Raw genomic sequence first — 25,344 nt, forward strand, 5'->3', positions numbered from 1 at the left:
AAATATTTAACTGAATATTACTAATGTCCCCCTATTCAATATTCTGAAAAAACAGATAATTCTGACCCTTTATAAAATGAGGATTTGATTTATTGATTCAAATAAGAAATATCAAGGCTTAGATGCTGTTTTTCTTAACACATAGACAAAATTCACACTTTTCCTGAGTGGTTTTGTATGTTTGATTTTTATTTATTTATTTATTATCATCACATTCTACTAATGCTGGCTATCATACAAGAGATAACTGGAAAGTATGAGTTATAGCATAACTAAAAATTATCATGTGTTTTAGGTATGAATACTCTAGAATAATATCAGAAACCTGAAAGCATTGAATGTAGACATGTACTAGTAGGAAGAGGAACAATTATGATAGCTTGGAACAATATTTCAATTAAAATATCTTAAAACTTAACGGTTTAAGAATAATTATCAAAGACCGATACAAGGGAAGCATTTTCATAATCAAAGAGTTTTGATTAGGCTAATCACACTTTTACTGTGCCTATGCAAATACACTTCCAATTCATGTTCTAATTAGAAACAATAGCTTTTTTAAAATTAATGAATACAAGGGCATTGTTCCTTGTAATGATGGTATGATGATTGTGTATTAAAATCCAGAAAGCACTAGGACAAAAATAATGAAGTTGATTACTAAAAGGGGAAAATGATAGTTCGTTGACAATATTTTCACAGACAAACTTCTGGTTAACACTAAGTAGGTTCACATACATAAGGGAAAATGATAAATCTCAATTCAATGAATATTCAGTTTCTGATCCTGAAGTATTGTATATATTTAGTTACGTTTATATAGTGTCTTGATTTGTAACCAAATCTGGCCTTAAGCTTGTTGTCTATGTGACTTTGAATAACCTGGACTTATTTGATGATTTATGTGCATATGTGTGTGTACATATATATATATATATATATATATATAGTGTGTGTGTGTGTATTGAGAGAGAAAGAGAGAGAAAGAGAGAGAGAGAGAGATGAAATCAACTAATCTGGCTCAGAACCTCATAAATGATGTTTATATTTGTACACGTACAATGCTAGAAGCATAAATTCTTAAAGGAATTTTACTATTTTTCAGGGAACAATGAAGTTGTTTCCCATAGCAGCTTTTAGAAGCATGTTGGCATGTTTCATAAGTTTTTCAGATTCACATCCATAGCTCCTGGGACACAATTTGCTTTCCAGTTCTCAAGAGATCACCACATTCCCTCAGGCAGTGAGAAATTTAGGCTGCTTTTCCTTTTTTGTGTAGCTATAAATGGCTTTGAGTTGCAATATTGTTGCTGAGAAACTGACACAGATTCCCGGCAAGGTCTCACAACCACTGATTCACCTCCCTATCTTCTATAGTCAATTTTCATTTCTTATCACTCCAATTAAATCATCATCTCAATAATGATGCCTATTAAGTAATGTTTCTCTTTAGGTGAGATACTTTCTTAACTCTTGATATGCATACTTTTGACTAAATGCTATTTTACAGATTATGCAATTAAAGTCTGTTTTGTATGGTTGATTATGTATGATGTGTTCTGAAGATAGCATAACTCCTGCACATATGAACTCACAGCAGTTGACACAGCATGACTCTAAACTGTTCAAGAAAACCACAGACCTAGTTCCTCATGTGGATAAGACGTGAGCACTCCAGTTCACGCTCATCAATGAAGCTATTGACATTTCTTAGCTTTTGGTACAGAGAGATTATTTTTTCTAATAATGTATCTTCTAATATGTTCATCAAGATTCAATGGAAGAACACTTATCTGAGAATATTTTTCCCATTCAAATTGGTCTTGAAGGTTTTTTTGTTTTTTTGTTTGTTTGTTTGTTTGTTTTTGAAAAGCACAAGAGTCAAAGATGAGAGGACAGTGATGAGGCAAGGATTTTGGAAAATTTGGGAAAGGGTAGTTAAATGTGAACAAAAGTATATAAAATTATGAAGACCTAATAAAAGTGTTTAAAAAGACAAAGAAATATTCTAATTTAGCAAGTAACCAGTAAGTTAAGAAATAATATCATGCAACAATTTTGTTGGTAATTAATTAAACAATGTCATTAATTAAAATATGTTTGAAAAGCCTGCTAACTGCTTCACCATTAACAATGAGATTTTGCCTATGAGCTTGATGACCGAGTTCAATAACAAAGACCCAGAAGTTGGAAATGGAGAACTAATGGCTATCAAAATTAGTTCTCTGCCTACCTGTGGTGTGACACAAGCACACGCAAATAAATAAATGTAATAATATGTAGGATAGATAAATAGTTCTCTGTTCTACCTAATTTTCTCTTAAATATAGACATAAGTTGAATAAAGATACCACCTTGCCTTTAAGGTAAGTAACACTAAACCATCCTCTGCAATATGGTAGATAAAACAGGGTTGAGTGTCTAGAAACTGCTTCCTTTGAAATTACAGGGTACAGAAGTTGGTGGGGATTTCTCTTATACTTGGTATGCATAAAACTACAGCGAAATCCACATATTTTGGTGGGTGGACACTGCCTCGGTACTGCAGGCTGAGTGGAAATATTTGAGTAGGTGTCTGCAGGCTCTTTTATGGCACAGGTTTGCAGTACTAAGCCACACTGAAGAATGAGCTTTCTCTGACAAAGGAAAAGAAATCAAAACTTACAGATGATATTTTAAGCATGTAAAATGAGGCATCTAGAATCAACTGTCAAGTATGCAGGAAATTTCCATCTTTAAGAAAAGTTTTATCTTGTCTCCTTAAGATGGGAAAATTGAAGGGACTATGTCAATCTGAACAATACAAAATAAAAGGCAGAAAAAAGATCCCAGATGTGAGAAGGAATGCAAATCACCATGCTAAGAAGCTGAGAAAATTACTCAGCAGGATCCAAAAATAATTAGGAACTGAGTGAGCATATTGGTAAAATATTAAAAGTACTTTGAAAACTTTTATGTAAAATTACATTTAGAGGATATTTTTCTCTTGGGCAGTATGATGAGGCTTTTCTAGAAATAAATTACCGGTAGGGGTGGACAGCTGTTGCATCATTTATATTCTCTTTATAAAAAAAACTAAAATAGTGAGATTTTTGTAAAATTGAGTTTCAGTAAACAGAAAAAAAATTCAGCTTGCTTGTAAATGTCCATGTTAAAACTCAAGAACACTGAGCAAGAACACATTTCAGATATAATATCTTTAGGAAATGTATATATTCTGGCTCCATAAGAAAACGAAGATGCAAAATCATAGGAAAGTAAAGAACCAATTATGTGCTTTTCTCATCAAGATTCTAGTGATGATCAGATGCCTTTATGTTATTTGAACCATGTTTTACTGTCATTATTCCACAGAATTTAAAAACTAGCCATATTTCTCATGTAACTTTAATAACAATCATGAGTCTTAATGCAATTTAAAAAATCTCTTAATTCTGGGTAGAATGGAGTTTAGAGTAATTTCAGACTTTGGTGTGATAATTTAGGCCTGTGTGCTCTTGAGAGTTCTAAGCTATGAGCCTATCATTTTCTTTGATTTGAAGAAAGGGGGGGGGCAGTGTGAGGGGGGTGTAGGGGCAGAGCTAGGCTAGTGCAGAACTGTGTTACTTCAGAGGAAAAATTATGAACCCAATGGGAGATAGGAAAGATATACAGGTAAGATATGTAACCAATGTGAGTGAGCCTGGGAGTGGGAAAGGCAGCTTACAAAGATGAAATGGCCATACTCTATGGCATTTTATCAGCTTCAATACCCTTTATGAATGCTGAACTTGAATACTTGAACAGAAGATATCCCATATCGTCTGCCTTTCTTCACAAATTCCATCCTTGTTCTTTCAATGCAATGTGAACATTTACACACCACGTTGAATTTGGTTCATTTGTTCTTTGGAAACATTTGTTGGCGGGAATAAAAAGTAATATAGAATTCTTTATGTTCATGACATCCTTCAAACTCCAGAAATAAAGATTTGCCAATGGCAATTTATACTAATACTGCAGGACCAAATATGTGTGGGTGATGTTTCTGTGTACTTATTGAGCCTATGAAAGGAATTTAGATTAGCCTGATGGGGACAATTTCACAAACCCTCTCCTGACTCCCAAATTCTCACCTCGACATACTGGCAGGAGTCTAAACTATTACTGCAATCAGATAGTGGATCTAATTATGAGCAAATTATTATCAGTGATATAAATGAAGCAAACCAAAGGCTAATATTTACTTTTCTAGCATGGGTAGACTTTGACAAGGTAGAACAGTGTCTATTAATGGTTTGAAACTAAGGCTGAGGGGAAGGCTCACAAGATGTGAGCATCCCTTGCTTTTCCAAAGGCCCATGCTTAGAAATCAGAAACAGCTCACAATTTCTGGTAACTCCATCTCCAGCAGTCTAAGTGTACCTTTCCTGGATACCTACAGACAGCAAACACATACAAGTACATATAAATAGAATAAAAATAATATCTGAAAGTAGATAATAACTCAGGTTCATGACTTATCAGTATATTGTTAATATGATATTTTCCCATCTACTGTTTTTGAGGCAAATTTATAATGTTCCCTCATTTGTATCTTTACTAGAGTGTTGTTTTTCCTCAAGATAGATGATGATGGTGAATCTGTTGGTTTTGGTCGCTGCACTTTAAACTGCCCTATTTTATAAGACCCTACATTTCTTTTCAGGCCACATGGTGAAATGTACCAGGCCCCTTTCCTGCTTCTGTGTTCTTGTTTCTGCAAAACAGATTTTTGTCCCCAAGGTCATGCTATAATCAGGTCTAGTTATTGGGGAGATGCATGTGAAAACGATTTTTAAACTTCCTATTCCATTATGCAGGCGGCAGGCAGTCTCTGGTAATCCTGACTTTAAATACATTAGTGTGGATCTGTGCACTGGATGCTTCCACCCTATTCATGGACAATTAATAAAGTAATACTTTATCTGCTACGCTAAAGATGATTCATAGTATTTGCCTAGGTACACTCGTCCATTAAAATTTCCAAAAGGGTAATTCTTTAATGTTCCTTCTGAATTTTTATAGCAAATATTTATCAATAAAAAATTACCCATTGTATATTCATTCAATTGTTAAACTGTATAAAGAGATCCATAAACTTTGTGTTGTCTCAATAATCCTTAATAATAATTAAACCCTTAGGATTCAGCAAAGAGAACATATTTATTTTTTCGGTAGAGTTTCTAGATTTTGATTCTATTTATATGCACTTTGGTGTTTTTAAATACATTAACATTCTTATAATTTTCTGGTAATATGTATGCAGTTACATAGTTTAGATGATTCTGAAATTGCTACATAAAAGCACACATCCTAAGAATTAACTCCTCCACTCTTTAGTCAATGAGACCTGGAAATATACTGACATATCAAACGTGACATGATAAAGGAGGTTTTGTTGTTGCAGTCAAAGCTATGATAACTTGACTGAGATCACTGTATCTGGGCCACAAAACAAATAAGCAGTTTCATATATGAATCAGGAAAGGATGTAAGCAAAGTATCCTTCTGGAGTTATGACAAGGACACACCAAACAAGTGGGAAACATTTAGCACTGAAGAACAGATTAAAAATGAACCAACCAAAAAAGAAAACATGATTATCAATTCTACAAGAACCAAATGAATTTGTCAACCACTCTCATGCAGAAGAAAATTAAGAGGAAATCAGTAACTTGATTTTTCATTTTTTTCTTTTTAAAATGTATTTATTTATTTTTTTACACTCTATATTTTATACCCACCTGCTAACCCGTCCACCATCTGACTGTTCCACATCCCATAATTCATCCCCACACCCCTGGTCCACGAGGATGTCCCCACCCCCCTCCCCACCTTTCCTCTAATCTCCCTGGGGCCTCCAGTCTCTTGAGGGTTAGGTGCATCATTTCTGAATGAACAGACCAGAAAGTCCTCTACTATATGTGTTTTGGGAGCCTCATATCAGCTGGTATATGTTGCTTGTTTGGTGGTCCAGTGTTTGAGAGATCTCAGGGGTCCAGTTTAATTGAAACTGCTGGTCCTCCTACAGGGTCGCCCTCCTTCTCAGCTTCTGTCAACCTTTCCCTAATTAAACGACAGGGGTCAGCAGCTTCTGTCCATTGGTTGGGTGCAAATATCTATGTCTCTTTCAGCTGCTTGTTGGGTCTTTCAGAGGGCATTCATGCTATGTGAGCGTTCCACAGCCTCAGTAATAGTGTCAGGCCTTGGGGTCTTCCCTTGAGGTGGATCCCACTATTGGCCTATTGCTGGGCCTTCTTTTCCTCAGGCTTCTCTCCATCTCCATCCCTGTAATTCTTTCAGACAAGAACAATTATGGGTCAGAGTTTTGACTGTGGGATGGCAACCCCATCCCTCACTTGATACCCTGTCTTTCTGCTGGATGTGAGCTCTACAAATTCCCTCTCCCTGATGTAGGACATTTCATCTTAGGTCCCTCTCATTGAGTCCTGAGCATCTTTCAACTCCCAGGTCTCTGATACATTCTGGAGAGTCCCCTCAATCTGCTACCCTCGAGGCTGCATGTTTTCCTTTTCTCTGCTGGACCTTAAGGATTTCAATCCTTTTTACCCCACCCAATACCCAATATAATTTCAATGAAAGTAATAGTTGAAAGTACAGTAAAATTATCAGTGGTTTGGAATTAAAATGAATTCAAGATAATAAAATAAACATAATAAAAGCAATTTACTTCAAACTAACAGCCAATATCAAATTAAATGAAGATATACTTGAAGCAATCCCACTGAAGTCGGGAACAAGACCAGGATGCCCACTCTCTGTCTATTCAATATAGGACTCCAAGTATTAGCTAGGATAATAAGACAACAAAAAGAGTTCAAGGGGATACAAATTGGCAAAGAAGAAATAAAGATATCACTATTTGCAAATGATATGATAGTATACATAAGCGACCCCAAAAATTCTATCAGAGAACTTCTACAGCTGATAAACAACTTCAGCAACGTGGCCGGATATAAAATTACCCAAAATAAAACAGTAGCCTTCCTTTATGCAAATGAGATACAGGCTGAGAAACAAATTAGGAAAACAACATAGTCAAAAAATAAAATATTCTCATGTTTAAAACTTAGTCCTGGGGCGACCTCTTCCTGTGTTCTCACGGCTCTTTCTGTTTGTGAGACCTGTGGCTCGACCCTGCTGATAGCAAGATGTCTTCAGGAAATGCAAAAATTGGGTATCCTGCTCCCAACTTCAAAGCTACAGCTGTTATGCCAGATGGACAATTCAAAGAATTCAGCCTAAGTGAATACAAAGGAAAATATGTTGTGTTCTTCTTTTACCCTCTTGACTTTACTTTTGTGTGTCCCACGGAGATCATTGCTTTCAGTGATAGAGCAGAGGAATTTAAGAAACTCAACTGCCAAGTGATTGGAGCTTCTGTGGTTTCTCACTTCTGTCATCTGGCATGGATTAACACACCCAAGAGACAAGGAGGATTGGGACCCAGGAACGTTCCTTTAATATCAGATCCCAAGCGCACCATTGCTCAGGATTACGGAGTCTTAAAGGCTGATGAAGGTATCTCTTTCAGGGGCCTTTTTATTATTGATGATAAAGGTATCCTTTGACAGATAACAATAAACGATCTTCCCGTTGGCCGCTCTGTGGATGAGATTATATGACTAGTCCAGGCCTTCCAGTTCACTGACAAACATGGTGCCCAGCTGGCTGGAAACCTGGCAGTGATACCATCAAACCTGATGTCAATAAGAGCAAAGAGTATTTCTCTAAGCAGAAGTGAGTACTGGACCATTTTTCTGCCAGGCAGCATTGAGCAGCCAGAAGAAACTCTTTTGTACACTACTCATGCTTAAACACATGATGTGGTGTGATTCAAGATAAGCCTTTCCTACTAGGCTGGGGATGGATAGATAGCCTTTCTTCCACTATTGTTAATGGTCTGAGCTGTGTTTTGGGCAGACCATCTTCTATCAGTCACAGAAAACAGCCTGTTAATTCTTTTTTCTTCTTTTTTAAAGTATCTATTAAACGTGAATTCTGAGAAAAAAAAAAAAACGTAGTCCTGAAATGCACTGGACAATGTAGTTGATAGTTAGAGAGTTCCAATAGAAACTGATTAGGGGACTCATTCCTGGGAGAGACTAATTCTCAGTAGTATAGTCACAGTCAATAATTAGAATATATACTTGACAATTATTTTATCTGTATACTAACAAAACTTTGCATTAACAATTTTTTTCATGAAATCTAAAAGGTAGAAATGACAGCTATTTTGAGGAAGGGTGCAAAGTGGGTATGGGAGGGAATGCAGGAAGGGTCATCTAAAACTAAGGGCCATTTGAGGCATCATATAGAAACCATCTACTATAACAGCCCATGTGTGTGTGTCTGTGTGTGTGTGTATGCACACATATAGATTCACCAAATAACAGTGAGACAAAGTACCATCTAGTCATCTCTTGGCACCAAATGAATCCTCCAGTGCCCTCAATGGGCTGCACAAAATGAATTATCGATTAAACAGCCCCAAATTTATGGCTAGGTCCAAAACACAAACTGATGGTCAGGCCCTAATTGTTGCAGATAACACTGCTACATCTCATAGAATATAGAGAAGTCAGTTGAGCTTGTGCTGAAATAAGCCCGTCACCCCTACTGACTAGTGTTCATATTAATAGGAAGGACTCTGCACGTAACCAAGGAGAACGATAACCTCCAATCTAGCTGCGTATCCTGCAATCTATAATGCTAGCAACTGAGTATGATTTTAAAATCTTCAGGTCTTCCTCCAGTAGCTTGCTTCCTCCACAGAGAACATATTTTATTAACTAAACCAAACAGTCCACCAAAGTTGTAAGTAGTCCTTAAATGTCAAGTCACTACAGTGACAAAGCCATGTAATCAATTTCTGTCATTTTATACATTTATCATTTTCTTTGGGAATAGGGATGTTTTGTAAATATGTGGTAGTATCTTGTTATTAACTGTTATTGGTGTCTATGCCAATGCATATTTTATTACTATTTGGGATATCTCTGTACTTCATGAAGAATTTATTTGGTGCTGTGGTTTTTATGGTGGGGGCATTTGTATGCATAGAGTCATTACTCATGATCTAGGTATTGTTTTAAGCATTCTTTGTATATATTGCACAGTTTTACTTAATTACATAAATCTTGCGCAAATATTTTCACCAAAACAATGGTGTTTCTTCTTGTAAAATGTCTTGAAACTGATTTTGTAATTTAGATTTACAAATAAGTATTTTTCTATTCATTATTTGTATACTTATTTATTTATTTATCTCTCATACAACATATCTCAACTGCATCCTCCCTTCCTTACATTCTCCCTAGTGTCCCATCTCCCCCTCTCCCAGATCCACTGCTCGTCCTCTATTCTTAATGTCCTAGCAAGCGTTTGCTGAAAGGACCCTGATATAGCTGTCTCTTGTGAAACTAGGCCGGGGCCTAGCAAACACAGAAGTGGATGCTCACAGTCAGCTATTGGATGGATCACAGGGCCCCCAATGGAGGAGCTAGAGAAAGTATCGAAGGAGCTAAAGAGATCTGCAACCCTGTAGGTGCAACAACATTATGAACTAACCAGTACCCCGGAGCTCTTGACTCTAGCTGCATATGTATCAAAAGATGGCCTAGTCGGCCATCACTGGAAAGAGAGGTCCATTGGACATGCAAACTTTATATGCCTCAGTACAGGGGAACGCCAGGGCCAAAAAAATGGGAATGGGTGGGTAGGAAAGTGGGGTGGGGGGAAGGTACGGGGGACTTTTGGGATAGCATTGGAAATGTAATTGAGGAAAATACGTAATAAAAAATTTAAAAAAAATTAATGTCCTAATCTACTCAAGCAACTATGTGACATCAATTTACCATTTCTATTCTCCATATACAAATTCCATCAGATTATCCTGAAGCCAGCATCTATCTATCATCTATCTATCTATCTATCTATCTATCTATCTATCTATCTATCTATCTATCTATCTATCCTGATTTGTGAGAGCGAATCTCATAAATATTTCAAAGTTGCAGGTGTCCTTTTCCTCTTCCTAGTGTTTAGATTATTTTAGAAAGCACCACCTGGAATACAAACGCTTACTCTAAAATAGTTTGTTGTACTTTTACTTAAAAAAGTGTCATACGTTTAAAAGGTAAATGTTTATCTTTAATTACCGAAACCTCTTTTTATTTTCTGGTCTTTCAACTTACAAATCAACAAAGGCAAAAATGGTATTCAAAAACGTCTTCTAATATGTGTCCTAGGTCATATTATATATTCCATGATGTTTTCAATCAAGGAAAATAATTATTTATAAGTACATTCATGTGGGAGTAAATTGTGTGACATTTAGTTACCTGCTTGTGCAATGACTTGCATAAATTATTCTAGCACATTGACTACAGTAATATGTATATATGGTTTCTAAACTACTGCATAAGTGTGTTATCTTTTCTCAAATCTGAAATTAGAGTTTATAAAATGTAAACTTTAAGTGTATCACATCACAACTCAACTGTTAATGCTCAACTAAATTACTATGTGTAAACAAAATCCATCCATGTGTAATGCTGTGTGTGACATTTGTTTTATACTATTTAATAAGTGCAGCAATGAGTTTTAAATGCTATAAAATAAGCAATTATATTTTATTTTCTTTAAACTCTATTCCTGATGATTTTGATTCATCTTAAATATTTCTCATGATGTAATTTATTTTATTATATATTGATTATTATTTATTATTTTTGATTAATACAAGTATATAATGTGAATTATTATATATGTAAATCTAACTGTGGTATATTGAGTTTGTGGCAATTTGCTAATAAAATCGCACCTATAATTATTAAACTACTACCATACAAATAGTAATAAAGTCATTTAATAGACATAATTACCACTATTGTCCATACCAAAACTCTTCATTTCCTTGGCATGACAAATGGGGATTAATTTGTTTTCACTTGAACAGTTTTCTCTAGTTCTATAAGTTACAGTAAAATGCATTTTCAAAAATCGGTTTGCTGAAGCTCTTTCTGTAATATATTTTTTTGAAATCTTAAATAATAGCACATCATCAATAAAACTTGTGTCCACCAAAGGAGAAAAAAAGACAGTAAAAAACACTCAGGAAATCATAGAAGATTTAAAGTAAATGAATGATGATTTTTTTCTGAAATAATATAGCTTCTTATGTGCACCCAGAAATGCCTATATACATTCTAGGATATAGAAAAGTTTCTCTACTACCAATATTTACAAATAATTTAATCAAATATTCATTTTATGAAGAGTAAATTTTATTTAAAAAAACATAATGCATAATACATGAAAAATTCAATTAATAAAAGAAATATGATGTTTTAAATTCTCTGACTATGAAGTCATTTATTTTAGTATAGTATAGTAATATATATTACATAGAGATAAGCATTTTTACAATGATTCACTATATTTCAAACATAAATTCTCCTTACATTACAAAACATATTTTATCTCAAATATTACATATATAAACATAATTTCTAAGAAAATATACAGGCTGAAAACAATGAGAGTGATACCAATCAAGGTCACAGACATGACCTTAGTCTTTTTTTAATTTAACTTTCTATGTAGTGATGGTTAACAGCTATGAAAATGAATACTATTATTACTTTTGATAATGAGCTCATGACAGTTTGATAAGAATATGGAAATGTGTGACATTTTGTGACAGACACTTTGTCGAGAGGCCTTTATTCTTTCATCTTTCAAAGAGTGCACTACATTATTTGCATATTTAGTGTAAAGATAATAGGATTTCTCTATGGCAAAACTCTTCTGGTAATTTATCCATAATTGAATTGTGCTCTTAGTGGGTATCTTGTGTGTATGTGAGTTTATGTAGTTTAGCAACCTTGCATTATATTGCATGGGTTACTGCTTTAAAACATTATGCACCAAGGAGATAAATGTCAAGCTCAAGAAGTTCAGACTCATAATTAAATCATCTGCCTTCCTCTTCACACATGGTGCATAGAAAATGACTCTTCCATTTTTAACTGAATTGAAGTTGCTCTAATTTAACTTTCATTGTTTAGCTTCAAGATTAGTCTGGTTAGATCTTAGTCCTTCAAAATATTACAAAATTCTCTTGCATGATTTGATTCTTTGGGTTACTTATGACATTGTGTAGTTATAAGATGCTGTTAAGAAGTTTTTGAGTGATATATATTATTATTGAATGTTTTCTTTTGTAAGTAAAATGTAAGGTATGGTATAAAAAATTTTCAGAATGAGGAAAATGGAAACTCAGAAAGAGTTTCAAAACACTATGACATCATCTTTCCACCCATGTCTTATAAATCATAGAGTACAATAGATTTCAATTTGGGTTGAAAGGAAAGTCTGGGAAATAATATCTTCATATATTTCAAACTCCCGAAAATCTGGAATATGAGAAAGAAGCATTGTTCAACTAATTGGAAGTGAAGCATTGACTAATAGTTTTTTACAAACAAAGCAAAAATGATATCATCAAACGTATACACATACACACATTTGTACTGGCCAACATGTTACATCATTATATTTTAAAATGAGATTTGATTTTCATTTTCTCAGTCACTATTCACATGGAGCATTTTTTCCATGTACTAATCCAACATTATAATTCTTTTGTGTGGCCCAGTGTATCTGGTTCAATCCTTAGTCCTTTTTTTTACAGCAGGCAATTAATTACTTCTTATGCTGTTGCAGTGTGGATATGACATCATCTATTTAGACCCCCAGTTCCCTGTCAGAATTCATAATGTATGTGGTCTTTGGCATGGTTGAGGAGATACATAGCGAATGAGTTTACAAAATCTGATGTACATTCTTTTGTGAAAAGAAGCAAAAATAATTTTGCTTTGCTGATATTGATTTGAATCTTATACCAAGTACCATGGCTCATTCTAGTGATAATTCTGGCCCTATACAAAAAGTTAAATAATGAACAAAAATTAAAACAAAAACAACCAAACAAACAATAAACCTATAGGGCAGTAAAATAGCTCAGCATTTCAGAGAATTTGCTGCTCTTACTTATGGCCCAACTTCAGTTTCCAGTACCAGTAGGATAGATTACAACTGCTGTCCATCACTTCAGTTCCAGGGTATCTGGTTTCATAGGCTCCTGGCATGCACACAGTACACTCACATACACGCAGGCTATGCTGGTTCAAATAAAACGACCTCCATAAGCTTATATATTTGAATGCTTGGTTATGAGGCAGTGGAACACTTTGATAAGATTAGAAGGACTAGGAGCCTTATTTGAGAAAGTGTGCTCTGGGGCATGGGCATTGTGGTTTCAAAAGCCTATACTTGCTTTCCTCCTCCTCCTCCTCCTCCTCCTCCTCCTCCTCGTCCTCGTCCTCCTCCTCCTCCTCCTCCTCCTCCTCGTCCTCCTCCTCCTCCTCCTCCTCCTCTCTCTGTCTGTCTCTCTCTGTGTGTCTGTAGAGCAGAATATAGCACTTAGCTCCTGCTCTAGTAGTGCTTGTTTACATGTATACATGATACTATGTACCATGATGGTAATGGATTAAACCCTTGAATCTCCAATCACCAACCCATTTAAATGTTTTCCTTCCTAAAATTTGTCTTTCTCACTGGACAGTGGTGGTGTACATCTTTAATCCTAGCACTTGGGAGGCAGAAGAAGGGCGATTTCTGAGTTCGAGGCCAGCCTGGTCTACAGAGTGAGTTCCAGGACAGCCAGGACTAGACAGAGAAACCCTGTCTCGAAAAAAAAAAATTGTCTTTCTCATGTTGTCTCTTCACAGCAACAGAACTGTGACTGAGACACAGGAAAGCCACATATATACATATAATACAAGAAATACATCTTTAATGAAACAGGTATGCAATTCATGTTAACCATAGGAAATATATATTGACTAATATTTCTGATGAGAAAAAATATTTTTTAAATATTTCAGGAATATTTTGTTGAATATGTGATGTAGGGTTTTCTTTCAAGGAAGGTAGGCAGTCATCATATTTCCACACACATACACGTGTGTGTGTGTGTGTGTGTGTGTGTGTGTGTGTGTGCATGTTTGTGTGTGTGTAAGTGTACTTCACATATATAGCGTCACTTTATAATTTCTGTTTTGCCATAAGTTATTGGAATTTACATTTATTTGAGAAAAAGTGTTGAATCTTATCTTTATGAAATATTCCAATAGGCAGGCAACATGTTTTCCCACTTGAGACATAGACTCACTGAAGGCAGTGATGGATATACCCATCAAATGCTTTTAGGACCAGGTGTTTGCTTAGCTTCCCATGTAATTGTCTACTTGTTGTTTTCTACTTCAGTGAGTTTTCCTTAAGTGCTTTGTCAAGTACCCAATGTAGTTTCAACTTATACGTGGTGCTTGATTATCTCCTGGGAATAAAATGTTACAGCCAACCAGTAAGAAAACGTGCTTCTCAGAGTTTATAGACATTGCTACTTCTCTACTTTCAATTAAGCTATCTCCTGACAGCACGCTATTTCTTCTGCTTGCAAAGTCTGAGTAAAAGTCCAGGTAACATTTATCTTTATTTATACATTGTGAATAATAGCCAACCAAAATATTTGAACACTTGTTTCAATATAATATTTCCAAGATTTTATTATACAATTGAATATTAATACAGTCCCAATTAGAGATGTAATTTTTTTTCAAATTATGCAGAAACAGTTAATCTGTAAATGATAGAGATACACTTTGAATTTCTCTGAATTTTTTTTTCCATCTAAGTAGATGATTTATCAAAATAATTTATTCAGCCAACCACACAACATGGACTAAGAAATAAAAACCCCTCTGCCAGGAAGGGAATACCTTTCTTGGAGAGGTTGGTTAGTGAGCTACCACATACTCCCAAATATTAGAAGATATTTCCAATTCTTTTGGCTATCCTTGAGAACTTGACAATTATACCTTTTGGCTAAAGATATCATCTCCTTGAGTTGTAGGATATGCACAACTCAGCTTTTAAAGCATATCAATTTGTAACATTATAGAAATTTTCAGTTGACTAATTCATGGAGGAGAGTCTATTTTTTTTAAAAGTGTGACATCCTGTAAGTTGATCAGTATTTAGTGGGTGGCTACACTCAAAAGTGTTTAGTCATGACAATTTTCACAAGTTGAAAAAGAAAGAAAAAGATATAAAATTGTACCAGTAGGGAAAAACTTTGGATCTTGTTTGGAATGGACATGGACATGGTTTGGACTAGATCATAAATATGATCAAACTATAATTCATGAAACATTTAAAGACCAAACTATCATATTACATATTTTATCTGATATTAACAAATCTGTTTCAGTAAGAACACATTTATTGACTCAGATTTCTAAACTCCTTTATTTTGCTGGTCAAGATGTGTATTAATGGCTCACTGTTTCTCTATATTTTCATTTACCCACTTTCAAAGGACTGTCTAAGAGCTTGTCATTAAATGTAGTACACGTAAGTTTTCATAGACTATGTTGATAAATTGAACCTAGTTGCTTCTTCACTATAGAAATGCCATATTTATAACTTCCTACATCTCTTCCTGATTTATTTTCATTTTTATTTTTTTGAGTCTCTGGAGTTACCTCCATTTGTTTTTGGGAACTTACCTTGTTTTGTAATATGTCAGGAAGACTGATAATCTTTATGTATTTACATCCTGTTTTTCCTGTACTACATTTTTTTTTTTTGCCAAATGAATAGAAGTCTTCTACATTTTTTTATACTCAGAAATTAATATTAAGTAATACAAAGTAAAAACAAAATGCTAAGCATTGCAGAATTATCTGTAAAATGTAGCTATTTGCAAGACATTCAGGAAAACTACATAATCCTTTCATATTGACTCTTGAAAATTTCTCATATCCTTAAAGCTACCCCAGGTTTTTATGTTTACATAGTTAGGTGTCACAGGCAAACTATGAATGCTGAATTGTATATATATAGACAGAATATAGTATACATAAGCATCTGAATGTACTTGTTCAGGCGTAGTATATTATATGGATGGAATAACTATGCCTTTATACATATTTTAGCAAATATGCAACTATAAAGTATTTCCTAGTAAAATATTTTTAAAACATATTGAAGAAATGTACTTATATTGAATAATATTGATGATAGATTTTTTTTTTAATTTTTTTATTTTTGAGATTTTACATTGACTCAAAAACATGAAAGAAATTCTAATCAAAACATTAAATAGCATGAATGAAATAGTGTTTGTTTTGTTAATGATTTCTTTTCATGTACATTTGTAGTCTCAGGCACTAATAAATAGAAGGATAAGAGGGATATTTCTGAATTCTAAGTATTTTCTTGAATTTGATATCATTTTCTTTCATTGTCCTACATCTCTCTCTCTCTCCATCTCTCCTCTATGTCTCTTTCTTTGTCTCTCTCCCCCATTTATCATGTATCTATCTCCCTATCTTTATCTGGCTCTCTCTCTGTCTCTTTTCTTTTTCTCTCTTTCTTTGTCTGTGTCTGTGTCTGTGTCTGTGTCTGTGTCTGTGTCTGTGTCTGTGTCTGTGTCTGTGTCTGTGTCTCTGTCTTTGTCTCTGTCTCTCTCTCTCTCTGTGTGTGTGTGTGTGTGTGTGTGTATCCGTGTCTGTGTCAGACACCATGCAGGAAAAGCTACATTGTGTTAGTAAACTCCCTGGAGATACTCCACCATCCTAGTTAGCTGAGATGGGTGAGGTCTGGTGTGGCACCACCCAAGAGACTTAATCCCAGGATTGCTTCTTGCAACTGATATGCTTTCTCATGTGGGTCTTTGCCATAGTCCTCAATTATTTAATTTGGTATAAACTGTTACCAAGAGGTCCTCAGTGCCTATAACTTGGTGTGATTACTTCCTGGATGATAGCCCACTCTGTTGGGCATGTTTCTTGCAGATGAACATGAAAATGAAATTTATTGAGATAATGCTGCGTAGATGAATTAGCAATTTTCCGGAATTTCTGACTTAATTTAAGTAGTTTTAGGAAGTTAGCTTGATTTAAATAATTTGTGGAAATTAGGTTATTTTATAGAAAATGTGAAGTTAGGAAATTAGGACAGTTGACAGCATCTTTATGTTAGAATCAGTAAAAAAGTGTGCCCCTTCCTTTCAGAATGGCAAAGGCTGGTTGAGTTAGAGAAGGGATCCAGGGAGCATCCATGCATCACAGTCACAGAATTGTAGAGGCAAGGAGAATAGGTTCAGAACAAGTCCATGATCACAGAAAGGTTCATCACTCTAGGTTGAAACTGAGTTCCTTTATCTTGTGATTTGGGATGAGGTAACATAACAGGTTTTTGGTGTGGATTGGGAAAGAATAAGGCTATAATAAAAAGCAAATACTGATATTATAAATATAAGAACAGAGAACAGGTGATTAGCCACCTAGCTGAGCAGATCTTCCAAAATAAGATGGAAGGTAGATTACCTACTCCTTAGTAAGTTCAGGTGCTTGTCAACCAAGCATAGCGAGAAACTTGCTACTATAGACTTGGCCTGCTTAAACTTCGTTAATCAATGACTAAAAATATACTGCTTTGAGGTCACATTGAGCTTTTGGAAAGAAAGAAGAGAATTGTTTAGTTAGATTAAAGTCTCATATAAGAAGTACGTAATCAATATTCTGTTGTAATTTACTTCTGTGTAATTATTTTAATCCCCTTTTTTAAGAATATTTTTGTGGTGATTATCTCTGAAAAATATGTAACTTGTTGGCTATGAGGTAATTTTCTTCCTAAGAGAAAAAATGGTTGCCTTAAGAGGTATAAAGGGGGTTAAGCGAAGAAATAAATCAGTGGAGCTTGTGTTTGCTTCAAACTTTCTGTGTGTATGTGAGAGAGAATTTGATTCCCGCTTTCTCTCCTCTAATTTCTGGCTGCAGTAGGCAGCAGCCCCATTGGTATCTGGACCTACTTCTGTCAGCTGCTCTCAGCATTGACCCACACTGGCTGCCAGCCTTGGTTCACCGCATGGATGTCAAAGCTAGTCTTTGACGTGCGTGTGTGCATAAGTATGTGTGTGTGTGTTTCCATCATTTGTTCTTTATACAGACCTTTCCTTTCTTAGTGATAGAAATAGTTGTTTCTTTTTCCATTTTATTTTTATTGAGTATTTTCTTTATTTACATTTCAAATGTTATCCCCATTTCCTGGTTTCCCTCCCTCCCGGAAACAGCCTAGCACATCCTCCCTTCCTCTGCTTCTATGAGGGTGTTCCTCCACCCTCCCTCACACTCCCACCTCCCTCGATTCCCCTACACTGGGGCATCCAGTGTTGAAGTTAGAACCATAGTCTAAATAATAAAATCTCCATTTGACAAGTGTGATTGTGGAACAACTATAAATCTAGCTGTGTGTGTGTTTGTGAATGTGGGTGCATTTGTGCATGTGTGTGCGTGCATGTGTTTGTCCATGATCAGCATCCAAACGCTGACACCATTACATTCACTAGCAAGATTTTGCTGAAAGGACCCAGATATAGCTGTCTCTTGTGAGACTATGCCGGGGCCTGGCAAACACAGAAGTGGATGCTCACAGTCAGCTAGTGAATGGATCACAGGGCCCCAATGGAGGAGCTGGAGAAAGTACCGAAGGAGCTGAAGGGATCCGCAACCCTATGGGTAGAACAACATTATGAACTAACCAGTACCCCGGAGCTCTTGACTCTAGCTGCATATGTATCAAAAGATGGCCTAGTCGGCCATCACTGGAAAGAGAGGCCCATTGGACATGCAAACTTTATATGCCCCAGTACAGGGGAACGCCAGGGCCAAAAAAATGGGAATGGGTGGGTAGGAAAGTGGGGTGGGGGGAAGGTATGGGGGACTTTTGGGATAGCATTGGAAATGTAATTGAGGAAAAGATTTAATAAAAAAAAAAAAGAAAAAAATGATACTTGACTTCTTTCTCTAGCTTCACTGTGATAACACAGGAATGCACACCACCTCCCATCACACAAAAAAATAGAAGTCTATCCATTTTTTCTATGTTCTTATACTCCAACTGAAATGAAAATTACAAATCTTTAAAACAAAGACAACACTCAAATATTCTCACATTATTTTCCAGGCCTGTAATAAACCTTGAAACTTAGTCTTATGCTTCAAAACTCACATATCTCAATCAAGAGTTGTCATTTCTTTTTCATAGAAAATACAGTGTGTGTGTGTGTGTGTTCAGATTTTTTAAATCAATTTCCAGCTAAAAGATTCCATACTCTTTATTGTAAATGCCACAGAATCCGTTTCTCTAAAACTTTACGTGTTTTCCATCTGTGATAGACAGCTTAAACCAGTACAGAATGTCTATCTCATTTCTAGACATGAGAATCTCTGTTCTACCCTTTTTCTGAGACTCATGAAGGGGCTGAAAGTCACACAGTTTAAGCACTTGAGTTTTCAGCTCTGTATTTAATTTCTTTTTAGAGCATAATATGTTGAAAGTTAATCTATTTTTCCAATGTATTTCATTGCAATGTATGTCACCCAAAAAAGTACACCAAAAAAAAAATGCATTTCCTTTGATTGCATCTTATTTCTTTCTTAATTTATATGTCTCCTCTTAAATTCTATTATAAACAGAAAAAAGAAACAAAGATTAAATTTTTAACTATTATCACTTGGAATTTTCTTCAACCAAACATCCAAATTTCCAAGAGACAATAGATTTCCCCAAAACTGTCAGTTTATATCATGAATACAAAGTTAATAGACAGTCAATGAAAAAGCAAGGAAGAAAATTTTAGAAAAGAAATATTCTTTTTTACTTTTTTTAATTGGATATTTTTTTTAAATTTACATTTCAAATGTTATCTCCTTTCCCGGTACACCCTCCCTCCACCCCCAGGATATCCCCTGTCCCATCCTTCATCTTCTACATAGAACACTACTTCTATGAGTGTGTTCCCCCAACCACCCACTGACTCCTGCCTCCTCCCTTCCCTTGCATTCCACTACACTGGGGCATCGAGCTTTCACAGGACCAAGGGCTTCTCCTCCCATTGATGTTCAACAAGGCCATCCTCTGCTACATATGTGGTTGGAGCCATGGGTCCCTCCATGTGTACTCTTTGGTTGGTGGTGTAGTCTCTGAGAGCTCTGGGGGATCTGGTTAGTTGATATTGTTATTCTTCCTATGAGGTTGCAAACTCCTTCAGCTCCTTCAGTCCATTCTCTAACTCCCCTTGCTCCATCCAATGGTTGGCTTTGAGCTTCTGCCTCTGTATTTGTCAGGTTCTGGCAGAGCCTCTCAGGAGACAGCTATATCAGCCTCCTGTCAGCAAGCACTTGGCATCAACAATAGTGTCTGCATTTGGCGATTGTATACAGGATGAATCCCGAGGTGGGGTGGTCTCTGAATGGCCTTTCCTTCAGTCTCTGCTTTACACTTTTTCTCTGTATTTGCTCCTGTAAGTAGTTTATTCCCCCTTCTGAGAAGGACAGAAGCATCCACACTTTGGTCTTCCTTCTTCTTGAACTTCATGTGATCTGTGAATGAAATACAAGAAAAGAACTGAGTCACAAGTAGACTTTTTTTTCATTAAAAAAGTGTTTTAAAAGTATTAAGTAATTTAAATTCTTGGTTACTTTGTTATTATCTATGTTTTGAGTAAAACTATATTCTTTTAATTTGTTTAGACAGTTATTATACTCTGTTTCTTTTTGTTTCTTGACTAACAAAAAAATCTGAATACTAAATATTTATTTCAAAACTTCCTGAGATTTCTCAAATCACTTCATCAATAATTAAACAAATTGAATTTTTTCAATTTTACTCAAATGAGATAGAAATTGCATATTTGTCTTAGATCTTCATATATTTTTAACATTTAAAAAACATTAGAATACTAATTTTGGAAAAGAAAGAATCAGTAGTCATACTATCTATTTCAACTTAGTCAAAATAAGTAAAAGTTAACTGAAGTGAAAATTTCTGGTTTTTTATCAACTCAGCTATATCTCATGATGTTTTCCTGGGAGCTCTGTTGTGAGTGGATATGCATCTTTTGCTGAAAACAGACACCTGAGAGGGTCTGCAGTGTTTACAAAGGATCTAAATGGAATGCCACACACAGAGGGAGACCATTCTTCCACTGCTACTTTGTAATGTTTCTTTTCTTTGCTCAGGTCTTTCCTTGTCTCCCTGTTTCTCTGGTGTTCACCTATCGAGAGAAACTTGCTGAAGAACTTCCTGTGGTATTCTAGCTGATACTGGCTGCCTTGGCTTACTCATCCTGATTGGGTGGAGCCTTGATGTTTTAATGGATCGAGCAACTGATTGGTGTTTGGTAGTGAATTGGACTTCTTGTATGCTGACAATGAAGCATGGAATTACCTCAAGGAGCTACATCTAAACAGTTCCATAACACCCTGTTCTTTTCCCCCTACCTCTGGTCAGTGGGCTAGAAGGGAGGTTGAAGGCTTTAAGCACCCTAAAAAAAGCAGATTTTGAAATAATTCAACCCTAAATAATCCTACAGTTAACACAGTCTCTTGAATAATATAGAAATATTAAAATTACCTTTGAAATAATTTGACTATATGTGCCAATTACCAGCCTATTCATCGTTTGTGTTTGGTATGCAAGAATACAAAATATGACTATTTAAAAGTAGTATAACAGCTGGGCGTGGTGGTGCACGCCTTTAATCCCAGCACTAGGGAGGCAGAAGTAGGCAAATTTCTGAGTTCAAGGCCAGCCTGGTCTAAAATGTGAGTTCCAGGACAGCCAGGGCTATATAGAGAAACCCTGTCTCTAAAACAAACAAACAAACAAACAAACAAACAAACAAACAAGTAGCATAACATATGCATACATTTCCATGTAAATAGTGATTTTTAATTTTATGAATAAATTTGAGATGTTGAGCCAGGCTTATGGGTATATAACATGATTTGGGCATGTTTCATGATTTCTCTTGGTGAGGGGGGTCATTAAAAAAAGTGGAATTTTTTTGAAAACATATAATTTGTGAAGTGTTCTCTTTCTCTTTGTGGCAACAATATTGAACGTTTCTGACATTAGGTTAAGCAAAATAATTTGTATATGTCATATACAGCTCTGAGCACAGACTAAAGAATAGTAGTCAGCATGAAGTACAATTTATTGGTTCTGACATAATTTATTCAAAATGCATACAATAAATTCAATATAAAGTACATTTCATTTATGAAAACACCATTTAAAAAGACCAGATCATTCAAATGTGAAAAAAATAATGGGTGTCTAGTTTATGATCAGCAGTTGTTACTAATAACAATTGGAGAAGGTTTTAGTGCATTCTTCAGAAGAAACATTTGAAAAAGCCAGTTAGACATTAATATGAATGTATTACATCAGATAGTGTGATTGAAGAATGAAAATAAGTAAATGTCACAGAAATGCGGCAGAATATAAAAGTGGAGAAACAAAGACTGGACATTGAAGGCACTGAAAAACAGAGTAGGAATTTTTAAATACATTTGGTGTATAAAGAAGTCAAAGCATTGAAAAGAGAGTCATACTTGATTAATATTTTAGCATGATAACTTCCACCCCATGCCAAATAAGAGTAGACCACTATAGGTGAATTTGACTTTATAACAATGTACTATGTTGAACTGTTATCAAGTAAATATATATATATATTTATATAATATAGTCAATTCAAGTAAGTCACTTCACACATAAGAAGAAAATACTTTAAAATATTTTTCACAACATCATAAAAAATCAGTTTCTTTGAATATAGTGACATGTATGGTGTATTCAAAGAGAAAATTATAAGTAATGAAAGAACTACTGACATATTTCCAACACAAAGGGAAACTGCCTAGTTGACTTTATTGCAGTATCAATCATAATCCTTTTGTGATTTCTTATCCATGTGACCTTTGCTGTGTTATAGTCCTGTTCCCTCTATAAATGGAAAGGCTATTTTCCACCCCTCTAGATCTAGAGGACAACCCTAGCGTTCATTTTCAAGTGTTATGAAGCTTGACACAGAGATAAGAATGAGCCGATGAATGAGAATTATCACCTATGCCCTTGCCCTTTCACCAATAATAGAAGTGTTTAATCAGGTTAGTCCAAAATAAAATTTTATATATATATATATAAAATTCACATTGAGGTCAGAAGTATCTTAACTAAATACAGGATAGAGAGCAGAATTTTAACCAATAGCCACATGATACAGTATCTTAGACTATTAAGATTATATCATCTAAATTCCTAGATTCCTGAGTGAGTAATTTATCCAACTGCCAGTGAACGTTGACTAATTATTTACTATACAACATAATTGTGGTTATACATGATTACATGTAAGATAAAAGAACATAATTATGTTTAATATGGTTCTGCAAGCAGTTCTTCTCAAAGGATTCTAATACAATTTGGAGGCTGAAATCTTAATAATTATAACTTTTAGAATAAAATACTACTTATGTATTATAGATTTACTGATTAAAAGAAGAGTATTAATTTTCCATTTATCCATTAATATTCTTCATAATATCAGCTCAAAGAAAAGAGTGCTAGAAAATTCAATTGAATAAATAAGTAAATAAATAAATATATAAAGAGAGACAGAAACATTTGAGCTTCAGACATCTTGCTAACACTCTGCTCTCCACTCTCTCACATGCTGTCTGTCACTCTGCTTTGCTGTTACATGATTTAGAGAATATTCTAAATTCATTGTGGGATGAATGATCATAGAAAGAACATGCAAACCTGTGTATATTGCCAAAAGTGGATGTGCATGTTCATTTGGCACTAATAGTTAGGAGATGATAACATTTGAAATCTAAAGGGATGGAGTCACAGATGTGAGCTCATTGCTCCTGTGAACAAATTCCCACTCAAAAAAACAAAACAAAACAAAACAAAACAAAACAAAAACAAAAACAAAAACAAAAACAAAAACAAAACGGCCCATTATTAGTGAGAGGTGGATGAAAAGAGAGACAAAATTGGCGATGATATAATGAATTTAAGTGTGAAAGTGACTAAAATTTATCACAAAGAAAAAATAAAAATAGTTAATAAAATCAGTAATAGTGAATAAAAAGGGGGAAATTAATGAATGATGCTTTGGACACTTTAGTGGGTTCTTTTCTACACATGTGCTTCAGTGATATTTAGTACTCTCAGTATTATACACATATTTTAGATTACTATGTCTCTTTAGAATAGTAGGAAATGTATAAAAACTATATATATGTATACATATATATATATAATTGAATGTTTACTATTAGAAAAGTCTAACATACATACCTCTATACTGTTTTATCACACACCATTAGTAATCAACAATTTAATTGTGCAGCACATTATTTTGTTTTAAAACACACACACACACACGCGCACACACACACTAGTTTTACTTCCAGAACTGTGTGAAATAGTTGGAATTTTAGATTTTTCTCTCCCAAATAAAGTGTTTCCTTTGTTGATAGTCACAGTTTCAATTTAACAGAACAACAACTCCCTTACTTTTTAAATTAGAGCAATCTAGCACAGCTGCATTTTCCCCAGAGGAGCTCTCTGTCAGTTGTGAGTTTTCACTTCAGACTCATTCCTGTAACTGATAATGCCAGAGTACCCTCTCTAGCAAATCATTACAAAACATTGAGCAATGAGAACCCAAGACTTTCCTTCTATTCTCGTATTCTCCTAAGTGAATATGAGAACAAAGTCTTAACTCTCTGAGTCAAGCAGCACAGTCTATTAAATAGCAAGGAAAACATATTCACAGGAAGTTAAAAGGACACATCTCTTATATCTTTATATCAACAAAGCATGAACTTTTTGTTGACTCATTTGAAAAAATGGATTGCGTGAAGTATAAATTGACTTATTCTAAGACACACGTTGGACAAGTCTTTATATATCATCTCTTATGTAGAAAGTATGCTTGTGGAAGATAATCTAGAGAATAGTTTTTTAATGTGTAACTATGGCCTTCCAAACACTGCAATGCTTGTGTTTTCAGTTTCCTCGCGTTTTTTTTCTTTGTTTTCAACTGTATCAAAGATCAGAACCTTGGTTCAATCAATTGTACACTGCACGTGATGCTGCCTTTATGGACAGCACCATTTTCTGCCTCCATCAGTCTAAAACTTCAGCATATTATATAGTTTAATAAGTTGCCAATGGGTAAGCAAATTGAGTTTCCCTCTCCAAAATACTTTGCACACACCATAAATTCAGATTAATTTTGCTCTAGTTAAAAAGATCTAAAGTCCTTCATCATCCAAGTAATATAGATTTGCTAAATTAAAAATA

At 34.9% G+C, this 25,344-nt stretch overlaps 1 pseudogene; it reads left to right on the plus strand.

Moving 5' to 3' along the window:
- Positions 1–7,123: 7,123 nt before the first annotated feature.
- Positions 7,124–7,842, plus strand: LOC110311782 (peroxiredoxin-1 pseudogene; annotated as a pseudogene).
- The last annotated feature ends 17,502 nt before the right edge of the window (positions 7,843–25,344 follow it).

Source organism: Mus caroli, unplaced genomic scaffold, assembly GCF_978045245.1.
Source record: "Mus caroli unplaced genomic scaffold, Mus_caroli_1 scaffold_17, whole genome shotgun sequence".
Classification (NCBI taxonomy): domain Eukaryota; kingdom Metazoa; phylum Chordata; class Mammalia; order Rodentia; family Muridae; genus Mus; species Mus caroli.